At 34.9% G+C, this 24,227-nt stretch overlaps 1 protein-coding gene across 17 annotated transcripts in view; it reads right to left on the reverse strand.

Moving 5' to 3' along the window:
- The window catches only part of ZBTB20 (zinc finger and BTB domain containing 20), an 820,261-nt gene that overhangs the window by 567,580 nt on the left and 228,454 nt on the right, over window positions 1-24,227 (reverse strand). For 15 of the 17 annotated variants that reach the window (XM_029213650.1, XM_029213649.1, XM_029213648.1 and 12 more), the window contains one exon: window positions 5,515-5,560. The exons of the other annotated variants lie outside the window; for them this stretch is intronic. The gene's annotated coding sequence lies outside the window, so the exon portion shown is untranslated. The remainder of the gene's footprint in view (window positions 1-5,514; window positions 5,561-24,227) is intronic. 17 annotated transcript variants of the gene reach the window in all.

The following is a 24,227-nucleotide window of genomic DNA, read 5'->3' on the forward strand; positions in this document are numbered from 1 at the left end:
ATCTTGCCAACAGAACCACCTTCAATTCACTAGGATGCATGTAAGAGTACATGGTTTAATTAGCAAATATGGGTTCTTCATTGTTTACAAGATTAGTTTTAAGGGTATCTGACTTTCAAAAGAGGGGTGAAGTTGCCCGGGAGTTGTATCAGCAGCCCTTTCACTGCAAGGTACACTTCCATAATCAACAGACATTTAAGTGGATGTGATTATCTTCATCTTGAGCTTTTCTTTAAACAGCCCCAGCTTCTACAGACATGTGGCATGTTCAGTTAGAAATGGTGAGTCTGGGACTTGCCTGGTGGCGCAGTGGTTAAGAATCTGCCTGCCAATGCAGGGGACATAGGTTTGATCCCTGGTCCGGGAAGATCCCACATGCCACGGAGCAACTAAGCCCGTGAACCACAACTACTGAGCCTGCACTCTAGAGCCCTCAAGACACAACTACTGAAGCCTGCGCGCCTAGAGCCCGTGCTCCACAACAAAGAGAAGCCACCACAATGAGAAGCCCGCACACCGCAACGAAAAGTAGCCCCCGCTCGTCACAACTAGAGAAAGCCCTCATGCAGCGATGAAGACCCAACGCAGCCAAACATACATACATACATAAATTTATTTTAAAAAAAAAGAAATGGTGACTCTAACCAAGATGTATTGAGATACTCAACTGCAATCATCAAAGGCATAACTTTGCCAAAATTAACTTTCTTAATGGGTGAATCTTATACTTCCTCCAAATTCCTATACTGCCTATCATAACAACTTTTATATTTTAACAAGGGGAGAGAAAAGAATATTTATGAAATACTAGTGTGTATTATGCACTAAATGAAGTATTTTGTATACCTAATCGACTTTAATCTTCACATCTATCGTTGAAAAGGTAGACACTGTTACCAACAAATTTTAGATAAGAAAACTCGAGTGTTAGCAAGGTTAGACAACCTTGATCAGGTCACACAGCTACTGAACTGTGGGACTGGAATTCAGTGAAGGTCATTTGAACTCCAAAGCTCCTAAGTTCAAAGTCAGGCAAGAGATTTAGAATCCAGATACCCTAACATATCATTAACTTTTAAGATGCTGAGTTATTTAAGGTATCCGCAGTCTCCTTTAAATCATCTGAAGTCACTTAGGTAGTAGATGTCTTGCTAAACGTGACTCAGTTTATTCTCCTTAAGAAGAAACCAGTTATTCACAAACACAAACTAAAAGGCTTCAATCAATTTAGATGAAATTAACCCCTTTATGAGAAAGCCTGAAGGTCTTTTAGATTCAGTGCAGTGATAGCTTGTCTTGTGGTTAGTATTCCAACAACTTGATATAGTCCATTTACTTCCTGGAGATAAGGAATCAACTCTCCAATCACTAGCAGAAAAAAAATTAACACTAATATTTTTCTACATGAGGTATCTCACACTAGACCAAGAATCCAAAGTTTTGGTTTCAAATTGTTACATCTCTCACCTACTATACTGTATAACCCTGACAAGTACATCAACTTTTCTGAGCTTATTTTCTCACCATGGATAAAACAAAGATAATAAATAGTTGACCATTAAGGTCCCTTCAAGTTCTAACACTATGTGATTTTTAGGGCTTCTTCTAAATCCCTAGAAGCAGAGGTAACTAGAGAGAACCTTTATGACAATCAATGTGACAATGTCCAGACCAGGGTACCTGCTCTCAGGCAAGTAGAGGGTCTTTCTTCAGCATCTAAATTGTAGTAGTGGTGGTGGTGGTGTTAGAAATAATAGTAGTATAGTAAGATTTATTGAGCACTTGCTACATGCTAAACACTGGACTAAGAATTTTATGTGTATTATGTTATATTTAACTCAACACAGCAATACATAAGGTAGATACTATTATTTTTCCAATTTTTCAAAGAAGTAACAAAGGAACAGAAAAATTAGGTAACTTGTCTGGGTCCATACTAATAATAAGTGGTGAAGACAAAAGGAGTTCTGCTGACATATCTTTGTTTCCGACTAGCCTGTATGCTCTTTGAGGGCAAAGACTTTATCTATTTAGCCTAGCTCAGGGTCTAGCAAATAGTAGGTATTCATTATTGTGTGGAATAAAAGTAAGGAAGGAAATGAGGAAGGGAGGGAGGAAAAGAAGGGGAGAAAGAAAGAAATTATATCTAGACAGTCTATGTTCTCAATAAATATTGATTTTCTTCCTTTATTTCTTTAACCCTGAAATCACAGGGAAATCTGCATTTATGCTCAGGAATCCTAGGTGATTTCTCCCTCCTGGGTATTCCATACTGTAATTTCTAGTACAAGTCACTGAAGCATTTGCTATCATCTGGTTTAGTATTCTAGCTAATACATGTTCTTGGTTCATCTCTTAATTTCTAATGTTAGTCTAACAGAGGATATAGTTGATTCTACCAAACTAAGTTTCTGGGAAAAAAAAATAATGTCCCTGATATTGGCCTCTCACCCACCGGTGTAAACTAAGGTGAAAGAAAAACTGTTCCCAGAGGAAAGATACTTCCAAGCTTAATAGTACCCATGAATATCATCAAGCAGTGGTACTAAAATTTGAGAAGTCTAAACAAGATGTTTTGATGCAATAGATACTGGCTCACTTTGCTACCTCTGCCGTTGTTATGTGACTGCCTCATGCCATACAAAATGGAACTTAAGAGGGGCCTATCTAAAGCAGGTCGTAACTCACACTATTTTGACTCTACCTCTGCTTGGCTTCATATCTACTTATTTACAGTTAGAATTCAGTGAATAATAGAAACCATAATTATAAACATTATACAGCAAACACAGGGACCATTACTTCTGTTTAGCAAAACACCAATTTTTTAATATGATCTAATCTTACCAGGCCATAAGTCAACATACAGTTTATTTTTGTGTTTTCAATGAGATAGAATTAGGGTGGGGGTAGGGGGTTTGGGGGAGAAAGTGATTGCTCAGGAAACTCATGGCACTGCTCACATAACACAGAGATTTATTTATTCCTATACTGAAAATATTTCCAAGGTGACAAGTGACATAGTCATTGAATGCCTCAGCATTGTGCATAAAATAGGGATAATATAAAGACTTTTCTCTTTTTTATAACAAAGTGAATCAGCCATACATATATATATATCCCCATATCTCCTCCCTCTTGCATCTCCCTCCCACCCTCCCTATCCCACCCCTCTAGGTGGTCACAAAGCACCAAGCAGAAACTAACACACCATTGTAAAGTAATTATACTCCAATAAAGATGTTAAAAAATGTAATAAATAAATAAGAGTGGGGAAAAAAAAAAAGATTTTCTAGACCCGGGGGGACTGGCCAGGTCCCCAGGGCTCAAGAAATTCTAAGACCCACTCCCTTTCTTATCATAAAAAAAAAAAAAGACTTTTCTCATAGTCAGCAAAATGAATACAAAGCACATTGCAAATAGTGTTATGGCAACTCTTGATTGTGACGGGGATCAATTCCTACATATTCATTTGCATTTTAAGGACAGAATTTATCAGTATTCTCATCTCCGTTTCATCAGCAGTATGAGAATTGACGGAAGTCCATCAGGACCATCCACAATATACAACAAGTAACAAGTTTCTAGGACTCTTTATCCCTCCAGACATGTTTTATTCATACATGCGTTCATTCAACATTTACTGACCACCTACTATGTACAAGGCATTGTATTAAGAGTCTGTGGACAACGTATATTTAGCTCAGTACCGATGTTTCCTACTCCCAAAGAGGTCAGTTAAATTCATATTATGGTAGTTTAAAAAAAACAGATTTAAATGGGTCAATAAAAGGAGAAGATACACAAGCTCTAAGATTTTATGTTACTAAATACTGATGGAAACTCTTTAGCATTTTTTTACTGAAGCATTTTTAGGAAGAATAATGCAGGTTATTTGAGTAAGTTTTCAATATTGGGAATTGGGTACTACCAAGTAAATTATTCAATTAAATACTTTGTTTACTGAGTTGCGACTTTTTCAAACTTTATTTATTTATTTATTTTGTCTGTGCCGGGTCGTAGTTGCAGCACACGGGATCTTTTAGTTGTGGCATGCATGCGGGATCTAGTTCCCAGACCAGGAATGGAACCCGGGCCCCCTGCATTGGGAATGCTTAGTCTTACCCACTGGACCACCAGGGAAGACCTGAGTTCTCACTTTTTATATTATATTTATAGAACTTTACTTAACTAGTATAAGATATACTCTGTAGTAGCTTGTCTGTATTAAAAATATAGATATTTGTCAGAAAATATACAGAGCTATTACCCAAAAGAAACTTAACATCACTAACAGCAACACTTAGGGAAAAATATCAGGTGACTAGGATTTGATAGAATTAAAGGATGATATTCCAGCCTTAAAATTTACATCTGGATTTTAGCCCCTTTTCTAAGATCATTATTTAATTGTTGCTTTTTTTCCTCTCATTTCCACCCTACTGCATCAGAGGCACACGCACAAATCAAGAAATCATCTTACAATATACGCTTAAATTTTCTGAATATGCCCCATGTGTCCACTAATAGCCAAATGCTTTCAAATCTGTTCAGCTAAATGGATCAATAACTACACCCAGCCTCACATAGTGGGGTTGCCAACATAGTGAAATTGAGCCAAACAGAAAGTGCCTCTATGAGGACAAAAATTATTATCAACCCATTTATCTTGAGAGATCTACTCTCCCCAGGTATCCTTTAAAGAAGTTAACATAAACATTATCTAGGGCAGTCATCAGCGGCTAAAAAAATATTTGATACTGAGAACGAAGAATTTGGATAAAATATTTGGGAGCTAAAATCAGTGAGTTTTATAATAAACCAATGTAATAGTTCAAAGTCTACATCAAGTAAGAATCTTTCAAACTCGAAGTACACAAAATACGTAACAGCACAAGCAAACTGCTAACAAGCTTCTCTGTGCTCTCAATCTTATGACACAGCTGCAAGCAACAATTGAGCAGGTGCAACCAAGCTTTTGAGAATTCCTGCCTGTTGCCCAGGAACCACAACATCACACAGTTGAGATTTTTAAACAGGTGCAAACATTTTTTTCCTGTTACTCTAGTGCTTGAGACAGTGAAGCAGACATCTGCAACTACTCCTTACCTAAAGCAACCACCACAGAAAATAAAAAGCAGCACAAAAAGTTTGAAAATAAAACAACAGTGTCAAAAACAGTGGTTTTGCAATAGTCTCTGACTGCACGTCAGTAGTTGCTTTAATAGTACTGTTCCATAAAACACTCTCTAATCTCTCTACCAGATGAATGCTTTGTAATTAAAATTATTCTGCTTCAACAAATCTTAGAAATGTTTATCTGATTCTTACAACAGAGTGAAATGCAAGGTATGTGTAAAATGTACTATCCTTTGACGCTGTCAATATTTGTAAGTACTCAAAAATTAACATTTTCACATTATGAAATCTGTAAGCAATTTTAATACCCCAAATTTTAATAACTTGCCAGTTAATATACAGATTAATATAACTATAGGTAATTCATATACGTACCTGTGCAGCTATGGGGCACAAACAGACTTGCAATGTATCAGGTACTCTGAAATGTAAAACAAATATATTTTTCAAGTAAAAATGATTTTCTAAGTGCAGCCACTATTTATGCTGAGACATTCTGCAGAGAAGTAGAAAAGACTGCAGCTCTTAAATAGTTGGGTAATTTTATGTCTATATTTTCCCCATAGGATATCTCAGTTCACCCTAAATTCATGTGTGAACTATATACACACAGAGCATCCCGGAGCAGTGTGATCAAAAACAAGTACCATGGCCTCTGAAAGGAAAATGCTTTCACTAGAGGATGAGACAAACACTTAAAAATGGTTTTTCTCTTTGGTATTCTTCCAAGACTATTGCTTTCCTAATACAAATATGACTGCTACTCTATAAAATGAAACCACTCAGATTCATCTCCACTCAGTCTGGATTTGTGTGGAAGAAAGGTGGTTTTGTAGAGCTCCACAAAAATGCATAATTAAATAAAAGTAAACTCGATGTTCATTAACTTCAAATTGCAACAGCAAATAGAAATGATATTGATCACTACAAGAGGGAATGCTAAAGCCACACTAAATGTGATGCCTCAACGCAACACACTTTGAGATAACTGCCAACAAAGTAGGTATTGATAAAGAAGTCCAGCTTAAACAAAGTATGCACAGTTCACAATTAGACCCGAAAAATATTTGCATGTAAGTGGAAACTGTATTGCAAAATGTAGCCTCTGAACTACTGTGACACTTAAACATATTTCATAATTCTCTCTGAAAGCAAACTAAAATACTTATTTTATATACTTCTGAACATAGTTGATGATAGTAACATATTAAAGTCATTATATCTAGTTGATAATACTTGCTTAAAAGTGTGTAGAAGAAATAATCAATTTTGATGATGACTCAATGAAACACTTCATCATACACTTCTGATAGGAGTGTGAATTGCTAAAAATTTTCGGGAAAACTATTGAGTAATATGATCAAGAACTTAAAGTTCAGAATCTTTACTCAGTAATTTTAATTCTAGGAATATATCTTACATAACTGAAAACCAACAGAGATTTATGTTAAAAAGGTAATTTGTATGATAGCAAAAAACTGAAACTAACCTAAATGTCCAACAGTAGAAAAATAAATAAAGCATAGCACATCCATATAAAGAAATATTTTTAAACAATTCACAAGGTAGCTTGTGGTACTATAATGTTTTATAAATATATAGAGTACCAACTGCATGAACATAATGAAATTGTGCAGCTGAGAGAAAAAAAACAAAGAACGCACAAAAATATTAAGAGTGATTATATCTGGATAATAAGATTATGCATGCTTTTAATTTTTTCTTTTTAATTTCATGTATAGTTAATCTCTATGATAAACATTACTTTTATAATAAGAAAAATATTAGTTGTCAGGGGGGTAAGGGAAAAAAGTTTTAGAGTGCCATATGTAAGTGATAAATCTAACCTTCGTAAGTAAAATAAATTAATTCAGTCACGCATAAAATCCACTAAGTATACCTACAGTGAGAAACTCATCCTTACTGGTTCCTCATAGGGGTATAGCCATGGTCTCTTTTATCCCACTGCTTTAGAATCTAAACCAGTAATTCAATAACAAATTTTTAATCGTCTTAGTAAAACTTCCTTAATTATGCAGAGTGAAATGATGGCAAGAACAATTTAGGACTACAAATCTCTTCAACCTATTACAAACTAATTTGTTCAATAAGTCAACAGTATATATAGTGAGCATCTATTGCATTCAAAGTTGTTCAGCATTATGATATTCTAAAAGACAAATTAGAAAACATCTTACCTTCACAGAACTAACAATTTAAAAGTGCTGGACTTCCCTGGTGGCACAGTGGTTAAGAATCCGCCTGCCAATGCAGGGGACATGGGTTCGATCTGGGAAGATCCCACATGCTGCAGAGCAAATAAGCCCATGCACCACAACTACTGAGCCCGCACGCTGCAACTACTGAAGCCTATGCACTATAGGGCCCGCATGCCACAACTACGAGCCCGTGTGCTGCAACTACTGAAGCCAGCGTGCCTAGAGCCCGTGCTCCGCAACGAGAGAAGCCACAGCAATGAGAAGCCCGTGCACAGCAACGAAGAGTAGCCCCCGCTTGCCGTGAGTAGAGAAAGCCTACGTGCAGCAACGAAGACCCAACGCAGCCAAAAAAAAAAAAATTTTTTTTTAATTATAAAAGAAAGATTAAAAAAAAATTAAAAAGTGCTGAAAAGTATGTACATAACACCTTCCTATTAATTTTGCTGTGAATCCAAAACTGACCTAAAAAAATAGTCTTAAAAAACAAACAAAAAAACTAAACAAAAAATATGTACATACAGCTCACATAAAGATATAAACACAATATATACAGTTTAAGGCATTTGTGACAGATCTAGTGCACTTTAAGAAAACACATATCAGGTGGGGTTTTTTTTGTATTATTGAGCAAAAACGGATATTTAACACTCAACAAAATTCTTAAGTACGTGAATGTGTATCACTTATAAAATGCCCTAATAAATTTCTATAAGTATGTATTTTTTTATCTGTATGTAGTCTACTGTTTATTAATAGAGTTATATAATAGGAAACCAGGTATGAAAGAATACTGAGTCAATCTCAGATACCAGATGTATACGATTGTCTCAGATTATCTAAAGCCATATAAATATATGCACAATTATTAACAGGTTATAGTTATTTATTGTCAACCAAAGTAAATAAATGAATTAGTTGCTAACCTTGCCAAAGACACTACTATAACACCGCCTCCAGGGAAAGAAAAGAAGGTAAGGGTGGATAGACGAGTGCTGAGGGGATCTCTAACAACCAAAGGGGTGGTGGTGGTGATGGGTGGTGGATGTGAACCATTTTTGCTGTGCAGATAAATTAATGCAGCACAGAGTTTCTCTCCATGACAGTTCAGTTTCCTTGTGGCCTGTAACCATAATCAGCATTTGCCTCTCTGAAGCTAGTGTCACACGATGGTTCTGAGGTTCAGTCAATGGGGTCAGCCTGTTTGAGGCAGTGCCAAGTGGTAAGAGAAGCTATTGAAGTGATCAATGATCTGTGGGTTGGAGACAGCAGCGGAGTTATATGAGGTAGGGTGGTGGTTAAGTGATTAGGTTTTGCTATCAGAGAAACCTGGAATCAAGTTCTAGATCTCTCTTTTCAATTGTGTGATCTTGAGCGAGTTACATTTTCCCTGTCTGTAAAATGATAATCATGTTACCTACCCTATAGGATTGTTTGTGCCTATTACATGTTATAGGCATGTAAAGGAACTAGCACAGTACCTGCTATAAAGTAAACTTTGCTGAACAGAAGCTATTAGTACTGTTGTAGTTGTATGAGAAAGAGGGGGGATGTCTGTACTTTTAAGCTAAAGAGCTAAGCTGAAGAAGGAGTGAGGAGATAGAAAGACAACTTGCTCAAGATATCACTCTATATTCCACAGCTCATCCAAGAGCCAGTCACGTGCTGATGTTCACAGAGCATCTCTGAATCAGGAAACACTATAACAATATTAATAGCCAGGATAAGCAACCCTAACCTGCATTTTAAAGCACCATTTCTATTACTGAAGGGTAAGGCAGTAGGATCTAAGTAATACGTGCAGCAATACTGCCCATTTTCCTGAATGAAAAATGAAAGATCATTGTCTATACCTAACTGAAACAATCAGGAAATGGAAATATAAGGACAAAAGTGAACATAATTATGCAACTGGAATCAGGACCAGGTGTTGCAGACTCCTTAATGATCACACGTGAGCAGTATCACTTTTTTATGTATTCTAAAGAGACCCTGCAAATGACCTGAGCTCACATATAACACAAGGTTTGCAAATATAAGTAAAAAATATCACAGTGGGTTTTTCTCTCAGGGCTTGAAATACACAAATGAATGCATACTGATGTTGTTCTAGACCTTATTTCTGTTTTGATTTGGAGGACAGCACAAATTCAGAATTGTTACATGATATCTTTAGAATCCATTGCAGTTTATATAATCCCTAGAATTGTTTGGGTCATATGAGGGTGAAGGTACTATCAGTACCATTCCAGATGGAGATATACTATAGAGGATTTTTTTTTTTTAAGTTCTTTTCACTTCTAGGTTGGCACAGCTGTGTTCCCCAGTGGGAACTGAATAGGTCCAACTATATGTCGTGAAGTGCAAAAACGTTTATCTTCCCTTCATACTGGATGGGCCTGAGGCATTAATAAATCTAATACCTAATTCACTTAGGACACTGAAAAGGGCCTCGGCTGGGTCTGCAGGAGCAATGGCTCCATAAAAGAGCTCTGAATCTAAATTTAGACTAAAAAACATTTGCCCCACGACTGAGTAAGCATTCTTAGGAATATTTAGTGCTTTATATTTTAAATTTGACCTATTTTGAGAAAAGACACTATGTAATCCAAAATATTTTTATTTACTATGTGTTTACTTCTTCCAGACCCACAACTAATCTGGGTGCTCTATCATTATTATATTATTATAAAATATAGATTTTAATGATCAATAAAGACAATTTACTTTTTTTTAAATTGAGGTGCCCTAACCTCTGGAGTTTATCTGAACAGAAAGTCTATGAAGATTAAGAGAAATTATAATTTTAAAAGTAGGCTTGAAAAACTTGTTAGTTATGCTTATTTTTGTAAGTTACAGAGTTAGAGTTAGCCCTATCAGAAACAGGAAGAAAGAGAGGCAACAGTTATCTATTTATCAACCCTGTGAACTGGAAACAGATAAAGGGCAATAAGGAAGGAAAAGGAAATCATATGATAAACACCCGTTAAACCAAGGGCACAGTTGGTCTGTCTAGACCTTAGGTTAGACCAGCTCTAATAAAGCTACAGAATGTATGAAAAGCTAAGCTTATAAAATAATTCTATATTTAAATTTTCTATGACTATTGGCTACCATTTAAAATGAAACAATTTAATATCAAATTTTATGTATAAACATGATGAATTTGAACTCTCCAGTAGAAACCTGACCCACAATACACTAAATGTTATTAACTCTATCTTATAAGTCACACTTCAGAGTGTATTAAAGAGAAAATAGTCTTTTAATAGATGATTTTTATTTTTATTTATTTATTTATTTATTTATGGCTGTGCTGGGTCTTTGTCTCTGTGCGAGGGCTTTCTCTAGTTGCGGCGAGCGGGGGCCACTCTTCATCGCGGTGCGCGGGCCTTTCACTATTGCGGCCTCTCTTGTTGCGGAGCACAGGCTCCAGACGCGCAAGCTCAGTAGTTGTGGCTCACGGGCCTAGTTGCTCCGCGGCATGTGGGATCTTCCCCGCCCAGGGCTTGAACCCGTGTCCCCTGCATTGGCAGGCGGATTCTTAACCACTGCGCCACTAGGGAAGCCCCAATAGACGATTTTTAAAGACTTAACTTCTTACCTTAAAGTTTAGGATCTAGTAAAGAAAATTAACAAAACTGGAATTTAGATAAATGTCAAGAATAATATTTTCAAAATATTCACAACCTGAAGCTACGACTATGGAAAGGATTTATTCTTATGAATGTGAAAATTCTACTGACTAGCTTGTACACATTCCTGAGGTCTTAATTTAAATATTACCTCCTCCAGAATCTGATGTCCTGTGCTTAAATCTTGTCATAATAATCATCACACTGCATTGTATTTGTCTTTCACATAAGACTGTAAACATAGGAACAGAGGTTTTGTCTTATTCACCATTATGTCATTAGTCTCTAGTACAGTACCTAATGGATAAATAGTAGGTATGGGTTAAATATTGGGTAAAGGAATGTTGAATGAGTTGTGTTATCACCTATTCCTGATGATTAAGAAAATTCACAGTGAAAAATTAAAGACTTGCATTCCTAAACAAATTATTTTTCAATCTTTAAAGGACTAATCTTCTAACCTCTTTTCTTTTACTTTTCCCTCTTACTTGTCCTCTTAATCAGTACAAAATTAGATGATCAGAATCTGAGTCTCAAATGTTAACAACAGATTAGAAAGCCTGGCTGGTTTGGCCCCAGGGTGGATAGGAGTCACCCAAATCTCACCCTTTAGCAGATACCTGGTACGGTAGAAGTTGAGACACAGAGTTCCCTTAAAGAGTTCTGCAGTTCCTAACCAATCGTGTGGTTCTTCTAAGTCTCTGAGAGGCTGGATCTGACTACTGTTCCTGAGACAGATTCAACCATTATTTTATTCTTTTGTGGAATTCATTACAGTTTGAATTATCCATGTGGTTATTGGTTTATTTGTTATTCTCTCGCTCCCTCACTAGGCTGTACATTCCATAGAGGCCACATTATTTTGTTCAGCACTCTATATCCAGGGTCTGGTTTAGTGCCTGACACACAATAAACACTCAATAAGTATTGGTCAGATGTGTAAATATGAGGTTCAGAGCAGCAGTTTTCAATCAAAAGAGACTGTAAAATTAGATAGGTAACAGCTACCCCTACTGTTATTTGCTCTACATTCCAAGTCTATCTGTTACATGGAAGACTTGATGCTGTACGTACTCTTTTATTATAAATTCTGTTCAATCAATGGCAAGTCCGGAAAACTTCAAAAGCAATACTAGGTAGGCTGTAGGCACAACGTCTAGACGAAGCAATGGAACCATTTCCAACTAGAAGTTTAGGGTTTGAATTCCAGCTTACTCAGCGTGTATCCTAGGGGAACTTACATAATCTCCCTAAATACTCAGTTTCATCTTATTTCAAATGGGGGCCTTTTATCTAGCATGCAGAGTTTTTAATGGTGACTGAATGAGATTGTATATATGAAAGCAACTACTAGTATAATTCATGGTATTTAGGAGAAGGGGCTTATTACAAATTAGTTCTTTTGTGTTGGCCAGCCAGTGTCTGCAGCAAAATAGAGATATGATTTGACTAAAAGCCCAGGAGCAGACATTTTGGGTAGAGAAAAATGAAAGAAAAAGGATTCAAAGGCAAAAAAAAAAGTAAGTAGATGTGAGGGACAATAAGTAAAAAAAGCAAAAGACAGAGCAGCAAGAACATAACAGCACTTAGAAATGGAAAGACATTTTAACATGATAGAAAAATTGCCAAAAAAATCTGTTAGCTTTTTCTTAGGTGACACAGCCTTCCCCACATATAAAATAATTGCTACCATTATAGTTAGGAGAAAAATCAACTGAAATGTACATTAAACACATATTAGAGATTTAACATTCTTCACTTGAATTCACATACTGGAAACTCAGCCTGTGTAAATATAGCCATGAACTTTATTATTTACTGTGGTAAGGTAATAGCATATCCTCCTCTGTGTACTACTTGCAGAGTTATAAAAGCCAAATGTGTACTAGCTCTTTAGGTACAATCACAAGGCATCAGAATGTAGAGTTAGGCCCTTTTTTGCATTTTGTGATCATCATACAGGGGCTACCAACACTGGAAGAGAAACTGGCTATCATGAAAACTTTATTGGAAATTCTTTTTTCGTGCTTAGTTACTTTCATTTTCTTACTACTGTAGTCAAACTACTTCAGCTCCCTCATGAAGATTGATTTCTGGGCTTCCCTGGTGGTGCAGTGGTTGAGAGTCCACCTGCTGATGCAGGGGACATGGGTTCGTGCCCTGGTCCGGGAAGATCCCACTTGCTGCAGAGCGGCTGGGCCCGTGAGCCATGGCTGCTGAGCCTGCGCGTCTGGAGCCTGTACTCCGCAACGGGAGAGGCCACAGAAGTGAGAGGCCCACGTACCGGGAAAAAAAAAAAAAAAAGATTGTTTTCTGGCTAAATCATTATCTTTCTAGTCTCTGTGTGTGTGTGTGTGTGTGTGTGTGTGTGTATTCTTTGGTCTGTTCTTAGATAAAAAAAGAGATTAAGAGGTCTTAGATACGTTGCATACCAGAAGTAAGCACCGTGCAACCTCATGGTGGGCAACCTCAAGGAATGCCCACCTGGTACCAATAAGTTCATTAAAAGAGTTCATTTGAATTCATAACCTTTGTCCACTTGTGGTGATACAGTGATTTTTAAGTCTATCTATGCTCTCTGTAAGGCTGCCATCTTCATGAGGGCTGGAATCTTGTCTATTTTTCTTTCCTTTGTATCATCACCACCTAGTTCAGGGACAGGCACACAATACACAGACAATGAATATTTCATCCATTATTAAACAAATATTTATTGAGTATTTACTATGAGCCAGTCATTATTCTAGGTGGTGAAAATATAGGAATGAACAAAATAGATGAAAATCTCTGATCTCATGGAGATTATGTTTTTGTGTGGGCAACTGACAATAAGCAAGAAAAATAAGTTGAATACATAGAATGATAGATAATGGTCCATGTTAAGGAATTAAAATAAAGTGAGGAAGGGAGAAATAAATTCTAGGATGGGGGGGAGTTGTGGTTGAAATTTCAGATAGTATGGCCAGTGATGATATCATTGAATGATCACATTTAGGTAAAGACCTGAAATAAATACAAAAATGAATCAGGAAGATAACCACAGAGAAAAAGCATTCAAGCCAAAGGAATGGTAAAAAGATCCTCTGGAAGAAGTAGGCTCTTCTATAAAATGTTAGGCTAGATTCACACAGGAATGTTCCTGTTAAAACATAGAGGTACCATATTTAAAACAGAAAATACAAAAATGCATACACAAACAAAAGTTTTAAAATGTCTGATCTTACAATAAATTAAAATTCCAAAAAGACAGGAAGAAAAGGGATGTGAAAGACAGGGCATTATTATCATGTTATACAACGCACCAGAGGTATTATCCAACTCAGTAATAATCAGGAAGCCTCAGGGACAAAAAGCAGGTTTACAATAATGACAACCACAGAGAACGGCAACCAAGTAATATGCCTGGACTACCTAGAAAAAGAAAAAAAAAAAAAACACTCTCTACCAGGACACCTTCAACAACCCAGATTATGTGGGAGTCTCACAGGAAAAGCAAACTTCAATTAAGAGCTCACATATCAAATATATCAAACACATAAGGAAAGGCTTTTTCATATAGGAGTCAGCAGACACAAAAGTGCTTTACATCAAATATAAGCATTAAGTTAGAAAATGAATAGGGAGGGCACAGTCTTAAGAACTGAAGTAAGAGAATATTAATCTCACACTTCAGTGGGACAAAATGTTTAAAATGATAAAAATTTTAAAAGAAAGAGGCAAAAATAGGCAGATAAAAACATGGAAAAGCAGATTTGATAAAAACCAAAGAGACTTAAAGGAATGAAATTTGTATTAAAGTCAGCATCTGAAGTGAGGCTATATCACATTAGATGCAGATAAGGGAAGAATCACTGAAATGAAAGATAATTCTAAGGAATTTACCCAGAAGAAAAAGAGAAAGGTGGAAAATATAAAAAAGAGATTAAGAAATATGAAGAACAGAAAAAAAAGATTTAACATGTCTAAAAGTACATATGAGAATGAGAAAATAAAGACATAAAGGCAATATCTGAAGCAATAATGGATCTCTTCCAGAATTGAAAAACACATGGAACATCAGATACATAAAGCAAGTCCCAAAAATAATAAATAAAAATAAATCCAAATCTGGACATGTTATAATGAAATGTAGAATACTGTATCACTCATGATCCAATCAAGGAAACATAAACTATTCACAGTGTTTAAAATGAGGCAATATAAAGTATGCAGAAGAGGCTGATAAGTGAACCAAGGTATAATGACACAACCCAGAAATTAGCAATGGCAAGGGACAGAGGGGTAAAACAGGGAGTCCTGGTGAATCGGTTCATCAGGAGTTGGGTCCACTACAGAGATGTAGCAGTGTTTGGAAATGTCACCCAGGCTGACAAAGGAGACATTTTTAAATTTCTCCTTTCCCCCTGTTCTCAGTCAATCACCAGTGATTCCCACTGGATGAAGCCTGGCAGAAGAAGACTGATTTGGTAGCCTAGGAAATTCAGCCTGAACGGTCAGCCCTCTTCAAAAACAACCAAGAAGAAGAGAAAAGAATGAATCTTAGAGCCAAACAATCCACAACCTGTACAAACACCAAAGACAAAGAGTAGGGACAGATTATCTATAGAGAAAACTCAACTAAATAGATAGTTGATGTCTCAACAACAACAGTATAGGATCTAGAAAACAATGGAATAGTATCTTCAAAGTATTGAGGGAAAACAAATAAGTACGGTAGTTTATATAGTCAAATAAACTATCATTAGAAAGTGAGAATATCAAAATCAAAACTACAATGAGGTATTACCTCACACCAGCCAGAACGGCCATCATCAAAAAGTCTACAAATATTAAGTGCTAGAGAGGGTGTGGAGAAAAGGGAATCCTCATACACTGTTAGCAGGAATGTAAATTGATGCAGTCACTGTCGAGAACAGTATGGAGGTTCCTTAAAAAATTAAAAATAGAGTTACCATATGATCCAGCAATCCCACTCCTGGGCATATACTCAGAAAAGACAAAAACTCTAATTCAAAAATATTCATGCACCACAGTGTTCACAGCAGCACTATTTACAATAGCCAAGACATGGAAGCAAACTAAATGTCTATCGACAGATGAATGGATAAGCAATATATACAATGGTGTGTATATATATATATATATATATATATATATATATATATACACACATATATATGTATATATATACACCATATACCATATACCATATATATATGTATATATATATACACCATATATATTTATATACACACACACACACACACACATATACACAATGGTATGTTACTCAGCTATAAAAAAGAATGAAATAATGCCATTTGCAGCAACATGAATGGATCTAGAGATTATCACATTAACTGAAGTAAGTCAGACAAAGACAAATATCATATGATATCACTTATATGTGTAATCTAAACAAATGATACAGATGAACTTATTTATGAAACAGAAATAGACTCACAGACATAGAAAACAAACTTATGGTTACCAAAGGGGAAAGGGGTGGGGAGGGATAAATTAGGAGTTCTGGATTAACAGATATAAATTACTATACATAAGATAACTAAGCAAGGATTTACTATATAGCACAGGGAACTATACTCAATATCTTGTAATAATCTACACTGGAAAATAATCTAAAAAATATACATTTCTATATAACTAAATTACTTTGCTGTACACTTGAAACTAATACTACATTGTAAATAAACTATACTTCAAATTTTAAAAAGTAAGAATAAAGTACATTTTCAAATGAGGATCAGAAGTTTACTTATAATTTGCCTTCATTAAAAGAATATAAAAATATAAATTAGTAATAAGTAAATTTAACCCAGAATAAAGGATTGGATGAAAAAACAAATGAAAAACAAGAATACTGGCAGTGGTGTACTGGTAAACAGTCAACAAATGATTCTTCCAAGAAAAAAAAAAGCCCAGATTTGTAGTGTTTACTTATTTCTATTGTATAAATACTCCCACCATGGCCAACTTCAAACTACAAACATAATGTGACTGAATGAAGAGTTGGAAAGAGATACACACAATCAGCTTTTGCCAGTCAACAGCACACTGGAAATTGGTTACCACCTAAGGAATCTTAAATAAATTCTTACTATAAAAAGTTAAATAATACCAGTTATTAAATGGAATATAAAAACAAGTTGGATCTAAAATATTAGACAGTATTAATATGTAAGATAAGGGCAGGGGTGATTGAAGATGAAATATTTTAACATTTTTATATTGTTTGAAAGGAGGATAGAGATACTAACATCATCAAATCAAGTAGGATTATACAGTATTTAAAGGTAATCACTATCTGTTAGAAAATTTTAAATATGCATAATTTTCAAACTAATAGAGGGGTGAAAGGAACTTAAGAAAACTCAATACAATAGTGAAAAGCAAGAACAAATTTTTTTTAATGCATTGTAAATAGAGGGCACAAATTAGGATTTTAGTAATTAAACATATAAGTAATCACAATAAATATACACCAGTTAAATTTCTGGTTAAAAGTGAGCAACAATTTGAATTTTAAAAAGTCAGTGGCATGCTATTTACAAGACACTCAGCTAAAATATAATGTTTGAAAATAAAATATAATGTTTGAATGTCGTAAAGAAATGGTAAAAATTGCGGTAGCTATATTAATGTCTAATAAACTAGGTTTTAAGTAAAAGAATTACTAAAAAATAAATATGTTCATTAAATAATGAAAGTGAAACAAATCATTAACAAGATACAATAAACTGCCCCTCTAAGCATCTAACAACAGAGACATAAAATATATAAAACACAAATAGCAAAATTCTCAATCATAAAGATTTGATCATATTTATAACATTAATTGCAAGAGTAAGCAGGCAAGAAAAGTAATGATAATTTAACAAGGCAGATCTAATTAACAAATATAAAGCCTGCACCTAAGAATTATAAGATACACATATCTTCCAAGTACAAATGAAAAATTTACAAAAATTGACCTTACATCAAGCCACAATTATCTTAACATATACTACATAATTAAAATCATTGAATCATCTCCTCTAATCATAAGTAAATTTAGACTTTAATTAAAAAACACATAACCATGACCGCCCTCAAATCTCCAATAGTTGGAATATTTAAATTAAAATTTTATGTAATTCATAGGCAAAAAGCTAATAAATATTTTGGAAGTTAGAGAATATATAGAACTCAATGACAATGAACGCAATACATACCAAAACTCAAGGGATGCAGGTAAAGCAGTTCTTAGGGGAAACTGTATAGCTCTAAATTTATATGTTAAAAAGACTAAAAATTACCAAGTTAGAAAAGGTACATTAAAGTAAAAACAAAAACTTTAAAAGCAGGAAAATAACAAAATAAAATCAGAAATAAGTGAAATGAAAAACAGACATAAAGACAGTCGACAAAGCAAAATATTTTGCTTCTTTGAAAAGACTAATAAAAAGAGAAATCACCAGGAAGTTTTATCATAAAAAGAAGGTATACCAATAAATAGCATTAAAAAAGAAAAAACAAATCTCTTTGAAGAATTAAAATAATTACTGAATACTATGAACAACTTTATGCTATTTATTTGAACTAATTATTCAAGCTATTTTAAAACATAGATTAAAGGACGTTTTTGTTGAAAATATAACTAGCTTGAGGGGAACTAGAAAACTTGAATAGACTTTTATAAATAAAACATTACCTAAGCAGTTAGAAATCTATATAAACAAATACACACACACAGGTGTGCACACAGGCCTAATACATTTAAAAGCAACACTTAATAAACCTTCAAAAACCAGATGGTTTGTTATAAAAACTATACTGTAGAAAACAGAAAAGCACCTTGACTTATTATATAAGACTATTAAACATTCATTCCAAAACTAGAAAAAGGCATTATGAGAAAGAGCTATTATTTTCTATGATAAGTATTAAGAAGTACAACTAAGCAAAGAACATTGAGAAGAAAAAAAAAAGAGGTACAAGAGCTATCATTTATCTAACTTCCACTAAGTACTTTGCCAAGACTTCTGCATATATAATTTAATCTGTACATCATCCATATAAGGTAGTTTTATTTTCATCTTTATCATCATTTTATAAAGGAAGAAAGTGATGTTCTAAGAAAACAAACTGGCTCAAGGTCACAGAGTTAATAAGTAGCAGAGCTTGATGTTAGAAGACTAAAGCCCATTACTTAAACACTACATTCTACAGTTTCCTCATCTTTTTAAAAATATATTCAAATACAACATTATAACATCTACATAACACTAAACATAATTTTGAATGCAGTATTATTTATTGCTTTCAACAATTTTATTATGCTATTCCTAGGCATTGTTTTCATCAAATTTATCATGTCTGGGGTTGCTAGACTTCTTGAATATATGTATGTCTTTCACAAAATTTAGGAAGCCTTTACCTTTATTCTTAAAATACTTAAACATTTTTTTCTACCCATTCTTATTCCTCAATTGCATATATAGTAGACATTTTAAAATTGTCCTTCAGGTTTCTGAGGTTCTGCTCATTTTTTCAATCTTTTTTTTTCTCACTCTTTTTCAGATTGGATGAATTCTATTGATCTAACTCAAGTTCACTGACTTTTCCTTTGGCCACATCCATTATGCTATTAAGCCTATTCAGTAATTTATTTCAGATAATGTATTTTTCTGTTTTAAAATTCTCATTTGTTTTTTTGTATAGATATATATTTTAAAATTTCTCTGTTGATATTTCCTATCTTTTTATTCATATTAACAATATTTTCTTTTACTTCATTCAGCAGTTGTAATAGCTTCTTTAATTTTCTTGTCTGATAATTTTAATATCTGGGTTATTTCTGAATTTTCATCTATTGATTTTCTTTCCCTTTGAGAAAGCGTTACAGTTTAGCATGCTTTTTTTGTATTTGAACTAATTTGGGGTTGTATCTTGGACACTGTCAATGTTAATTGTGAATACTCTGGATTCTGTTATACAGAGACAGAGAGTGCTGGTGTTTTTTGTTTTAGCAGGTCATTAGCTAGTCTCAAGTTGCAAACTCTGTCCTATTCAGATCTCAGTTTGGATGCTTTCAGTCTACCCTATGCATGTGTGGTTCAGGGGTCAGCCAAAGAGTTAGGCAGAGTTTGTACATGGAATTTGAATTTTCCCATCTCTGTCTCTTTCCTTTCTTGAGTTACACCTCACTCTCTGGCATCCCTGTCCCTTCCCATGTTCCTCCAGTCTGAAAGCAACAGGCTTTCTTTTGAAGTTTAGTTTCCTTATGTTGCCACTACAACTGCAGATACTCTCAGGAAAAGCCACAAAAATGTGAAACTCACCCCACCCTATGCTAGTTGCTTAATACAAGTTTCAACTCCCATCTAAAATCTTCCTACTATTGTTCATTCTCCAAAATGCTCATATCATATTGTATTTTGACTTGTTTGTTTTGCCTTGGTTTTTTCTTTGGTCAGAGTTTATGGTTATTTGTAGGTGGGTTGTTTGATTAGAGATTTATTTCTCCATATCAGAAACATCTCATGAATTATGATTAATTCTGGGAACAGAAGGATCTAAATAGGTACCAAGAAGTACAGATAAAAATTGAAGTCAATGTGCTAGAAACATGTCACTTGCTTCTGGAAGAGGCCTAAACAACAACACACGAAGAAAGGGAGAAATGAAATGGATAAAAAATAAATTTAAAGAAATATGTACCAGCAAATGGCTAAGAATGCACGTGAAATTTATATATACATCAAATTCTCAAAAGTTTTGGAAGTGGAAAAAAGTTGTCAGTGAAATATCTCAAGACCAACACCCTTCATCAGATCCAAAATCAAAGTAGGGATAAAAAAGAAACTTAAAAGAATCTCTCTCCAACATTCTTTGCCAAGATTTACAGTAACCCACAACATATCTCAAACCTTGAAAAACTATCTCAAGAACTGGTCATGATTAAGTTCCCAAATAAATTATATTTTCTAAATTAAAAATGAGCACATACTCAAATGCAAAATATTTTTTAAATTGAAGCTAAAGCAAATTTGCTTTATAGTTGAAAACAGAGCCCATATATCTCTGTCATTACAAGATCTGTTTTCAGATCTTGATGCATTATAGGATATGGTAATATCAGATAGTAAGGAAAGAAAATCTTATTTAAAACTCAGCAAGAATATAATCTCTACAAGATATCCATCATTTGAAATAATTTCGTCATACTTTTTTCTCCTTTGGTATACCTCTGGATCTAATTCTACTACATTACAGCAAGAAAAACTGCCCCCACCTCCATCAACCATCAGAAGATATGGTTCCACTATTAAGCAGCAGTGGGACTTTGGACAAAACCCTATCAAGGCTTCAGTTTACTCATGTGAAATGTGAGGCTAGAAGAGATGTTTTCTACTTTCCAATTGTAGCAGTATTCCACTATATAAATAGGTCTCCCTTTTTTTTGTTGTTGTTCCCCAACCAGTGATTGAACCAGCATCCCCTGTGGTGGAAGTGTGGAGTCTCAACCACTGGACCACCAGGGATGTCCCTAAATAGCCTTATTTCTGAACTCCTTAATATTTGAAGATTTGTATGATTTCTACAGAACAGGTCTGGTTAATTCCTCAGATTTCAGGCCCGTGGAGAATATTTCAAGACAGATATATTGTCCCTTTCAGAAAAGTGAGAAAAAAAATGCAGACTCTCACATACAATCTCAAGTGAATCATCAACTGACACCTGAAGTTTTCATACCTATGGAGATAAGAAGCTTGTTTACATCAGTACTTCAGCTGAGTGGGAAAATTTTGTGAATGGTGTGTTTAAAATAATTTTAAGTTTGAAGATTAAACAATTGGACACTGGCTACAAGTTTCAAGAAAAAGATTTTGCAGATTGTTTAAGATTCTGAGAGCTTTAGATCTATCTTCTGATAAAAACTCTGCTTAGAACCAAAAAACAGGATAAGTAGTACAATGCTGTTTATAACTGCTTGGATTACATTCACTCAAATAACATTAATAAACACTTATTAAGCACCTGGTTGGTGCAAGACACATATTCACTGCGAGACACATACATGTAAGAAAGGGTTTTGTATCTGCCTTTAGAGAGTTGGTAACTACCAGAAGAGATACATACGAGAAGATATACATATGTAAATAATAACAGTGCATAGCAGGAAGAGGAAAATACTATTAAGGAGGAACAGAAAGAGCCCTGTGCCTCAGGCTTGATTCCCTGTAGGGAACTAAGGTAGCAGGGGTCACACTGCAGAAAGGGGCCAACCACACAGCATGCAGGACATTCAGAGCTAGCCAGGGAAGCAGAGATGGAGGGATGGCTAGAGGAACCTGGAGAAGCAGGGTTAGAGCGGTGGACCTAGAGGACCAGTAGTCAGTTGAAGATCTAACAGGTGCCTGCCTGGATGATAGGATCTAATTCCTGGGCCAAAGGTCAGGACCCAAGGATGATTCTGTGCAAGTGAGTGTTGAGAAAGGACAGCAATAGAGTGAGTATTCTGTTATGGGAAGAATGGTGTTACAAGTTGAGGAAATATCAAGAACAAAAACCAAAGCAGAAGGAATTTTTATTTTTTTCTAGTTTCCTGCCTCATGAACATGCCAATATAAGCAGAAATTATATGAACAAGTAACAATTTCTATCAGTTTACAAATTCTGGCAGGCTAAATTAAACCTGAAGATGAGGACAAAATTACCTTCAAGTTCCTATTTACAACTTTCTATCCCCTAAAAGGCTATATATATATAGCTTATACGTGCAACTGAGTTGCATCCTTTTTAAATCATTCTATTTAATTGTGAAATGGTTGGAATCAAATATCACTGGTCTTCATTTCGTTTTAAAGGGGAGTAAGAATGAATTAACCTATAATCACACTAATGACAAGAATAAGAATTTTAACTCCTTCTTTTGAAATGAAGAGACAAATAATTTAGCCAAGAGCTTCCAAGTTTAATTTACAAATCACAAAAATCTACAAACATAAATTATGTAGTGAAAATTTCACTTATTCTTACTTGAATATAACCATAATCTTTTGAATATCAGTTTTAACAAAATGAATAAGAGTGCAACAGAGTTCAGATGAAGCTTATTTCTTGCCAAAATCCATATGAATGCCAAATACCTTCCAAGCAGATTGTCTGGCCACTTAGTACAAATGAATCTTTTTGCCTTCCATTTAAACTAAAAAAAAAAAAAAAAATACTCATATTGGGCACTTATCACTAAGTTACAGTCTCCCTCGTCACTGCTTAGCAGTGAACAAGAACTAAGTGAACTAAGTGAGAAAGAGTGAACCCTTTAGGCCACAAGAGTACTTACAGTAGACTACACGTAGTAGAAACAAGCTACAACAGTAGGAAGAGAAGGTATGTTATGCTCTACCTATGAATCTTGGCTTACAGGATGGAGGAAGGAAGATTAGGAGAAAGGGAAATAATATTCAATTGTACCCTCTTTGGGCTGGGCACTTAGCAAATATTTTACAACTTAATCTCATCACAATCAAATGAGGTACTAAGACCATGTAATACAAGAAGGAGTGGGTTTCAAAACAGCTAAGTTACTTTCGCAATGTCATGTATCACTTAACTGGTGACACTATGTCTTGAGTCTAATTTGACTCTGAAGCTTCTTTTACTTCCCTTACATTTATTTTTGTTTATGTCCCAGTTAAAAAAAAAAATAGCATACCTCCTTAGGGTTGCACCTCTGATAGGCAGGAGACTCCCCTCAAGCTGTTTTAGGGTGACACTGATTGTGTTAATGACCACCTCTTCTCCAGATCTAGTGTCATGGATCATCATAACACAACAAGCTAAAGGAGTATTTATCTAACACATAATCTAAAGAATTGATTCCTAAAGCGGTGAGTCTCACTACCACAGTAGTGGCAGCCTCTCTCCGAAGAGTGATAAAATTGTGTCTTTGCCCCACTGGTTTCTGCTCCTTAGGGTCACCAAGGGATACTCTACCATTACTGGACCTACAACCATAGTCTCCTTTCTTTCCAGGGTTTTCTCCCTGCCCAACTTAACATGTCTAGTTTTTTGATATCATAGATATTATCAGACCCTAGGCCTCCCGAGTCTTCTGCTTTTTGAACTCTTTAACATTGTTTTTCTCACCCAGCCCAAACCCCATGACCCATCACTTTATTCTTTTACTAATACTCTCTATTCACTTCCTGGTTTTCCTCTGTCTCATTTA

This window comes from Monodon monoceros, unplaced genomic scaffold, assembly GCF_005190385.1.
Source record: "Monodon monoceros isolate NGI ecotype Baffin Bay Population unplaced genomic scaffold, NGI_Narwhal_1 Super_Scaffold_11, whole genome shotgun sequence".
NCBI classification, from domain to species: domain Eukaryota; kingdom Metazoa; phylum Chordata; class Mammalia; order Artiodactyla; family Monodontidae; genus Monodon; species Monodon monoceros.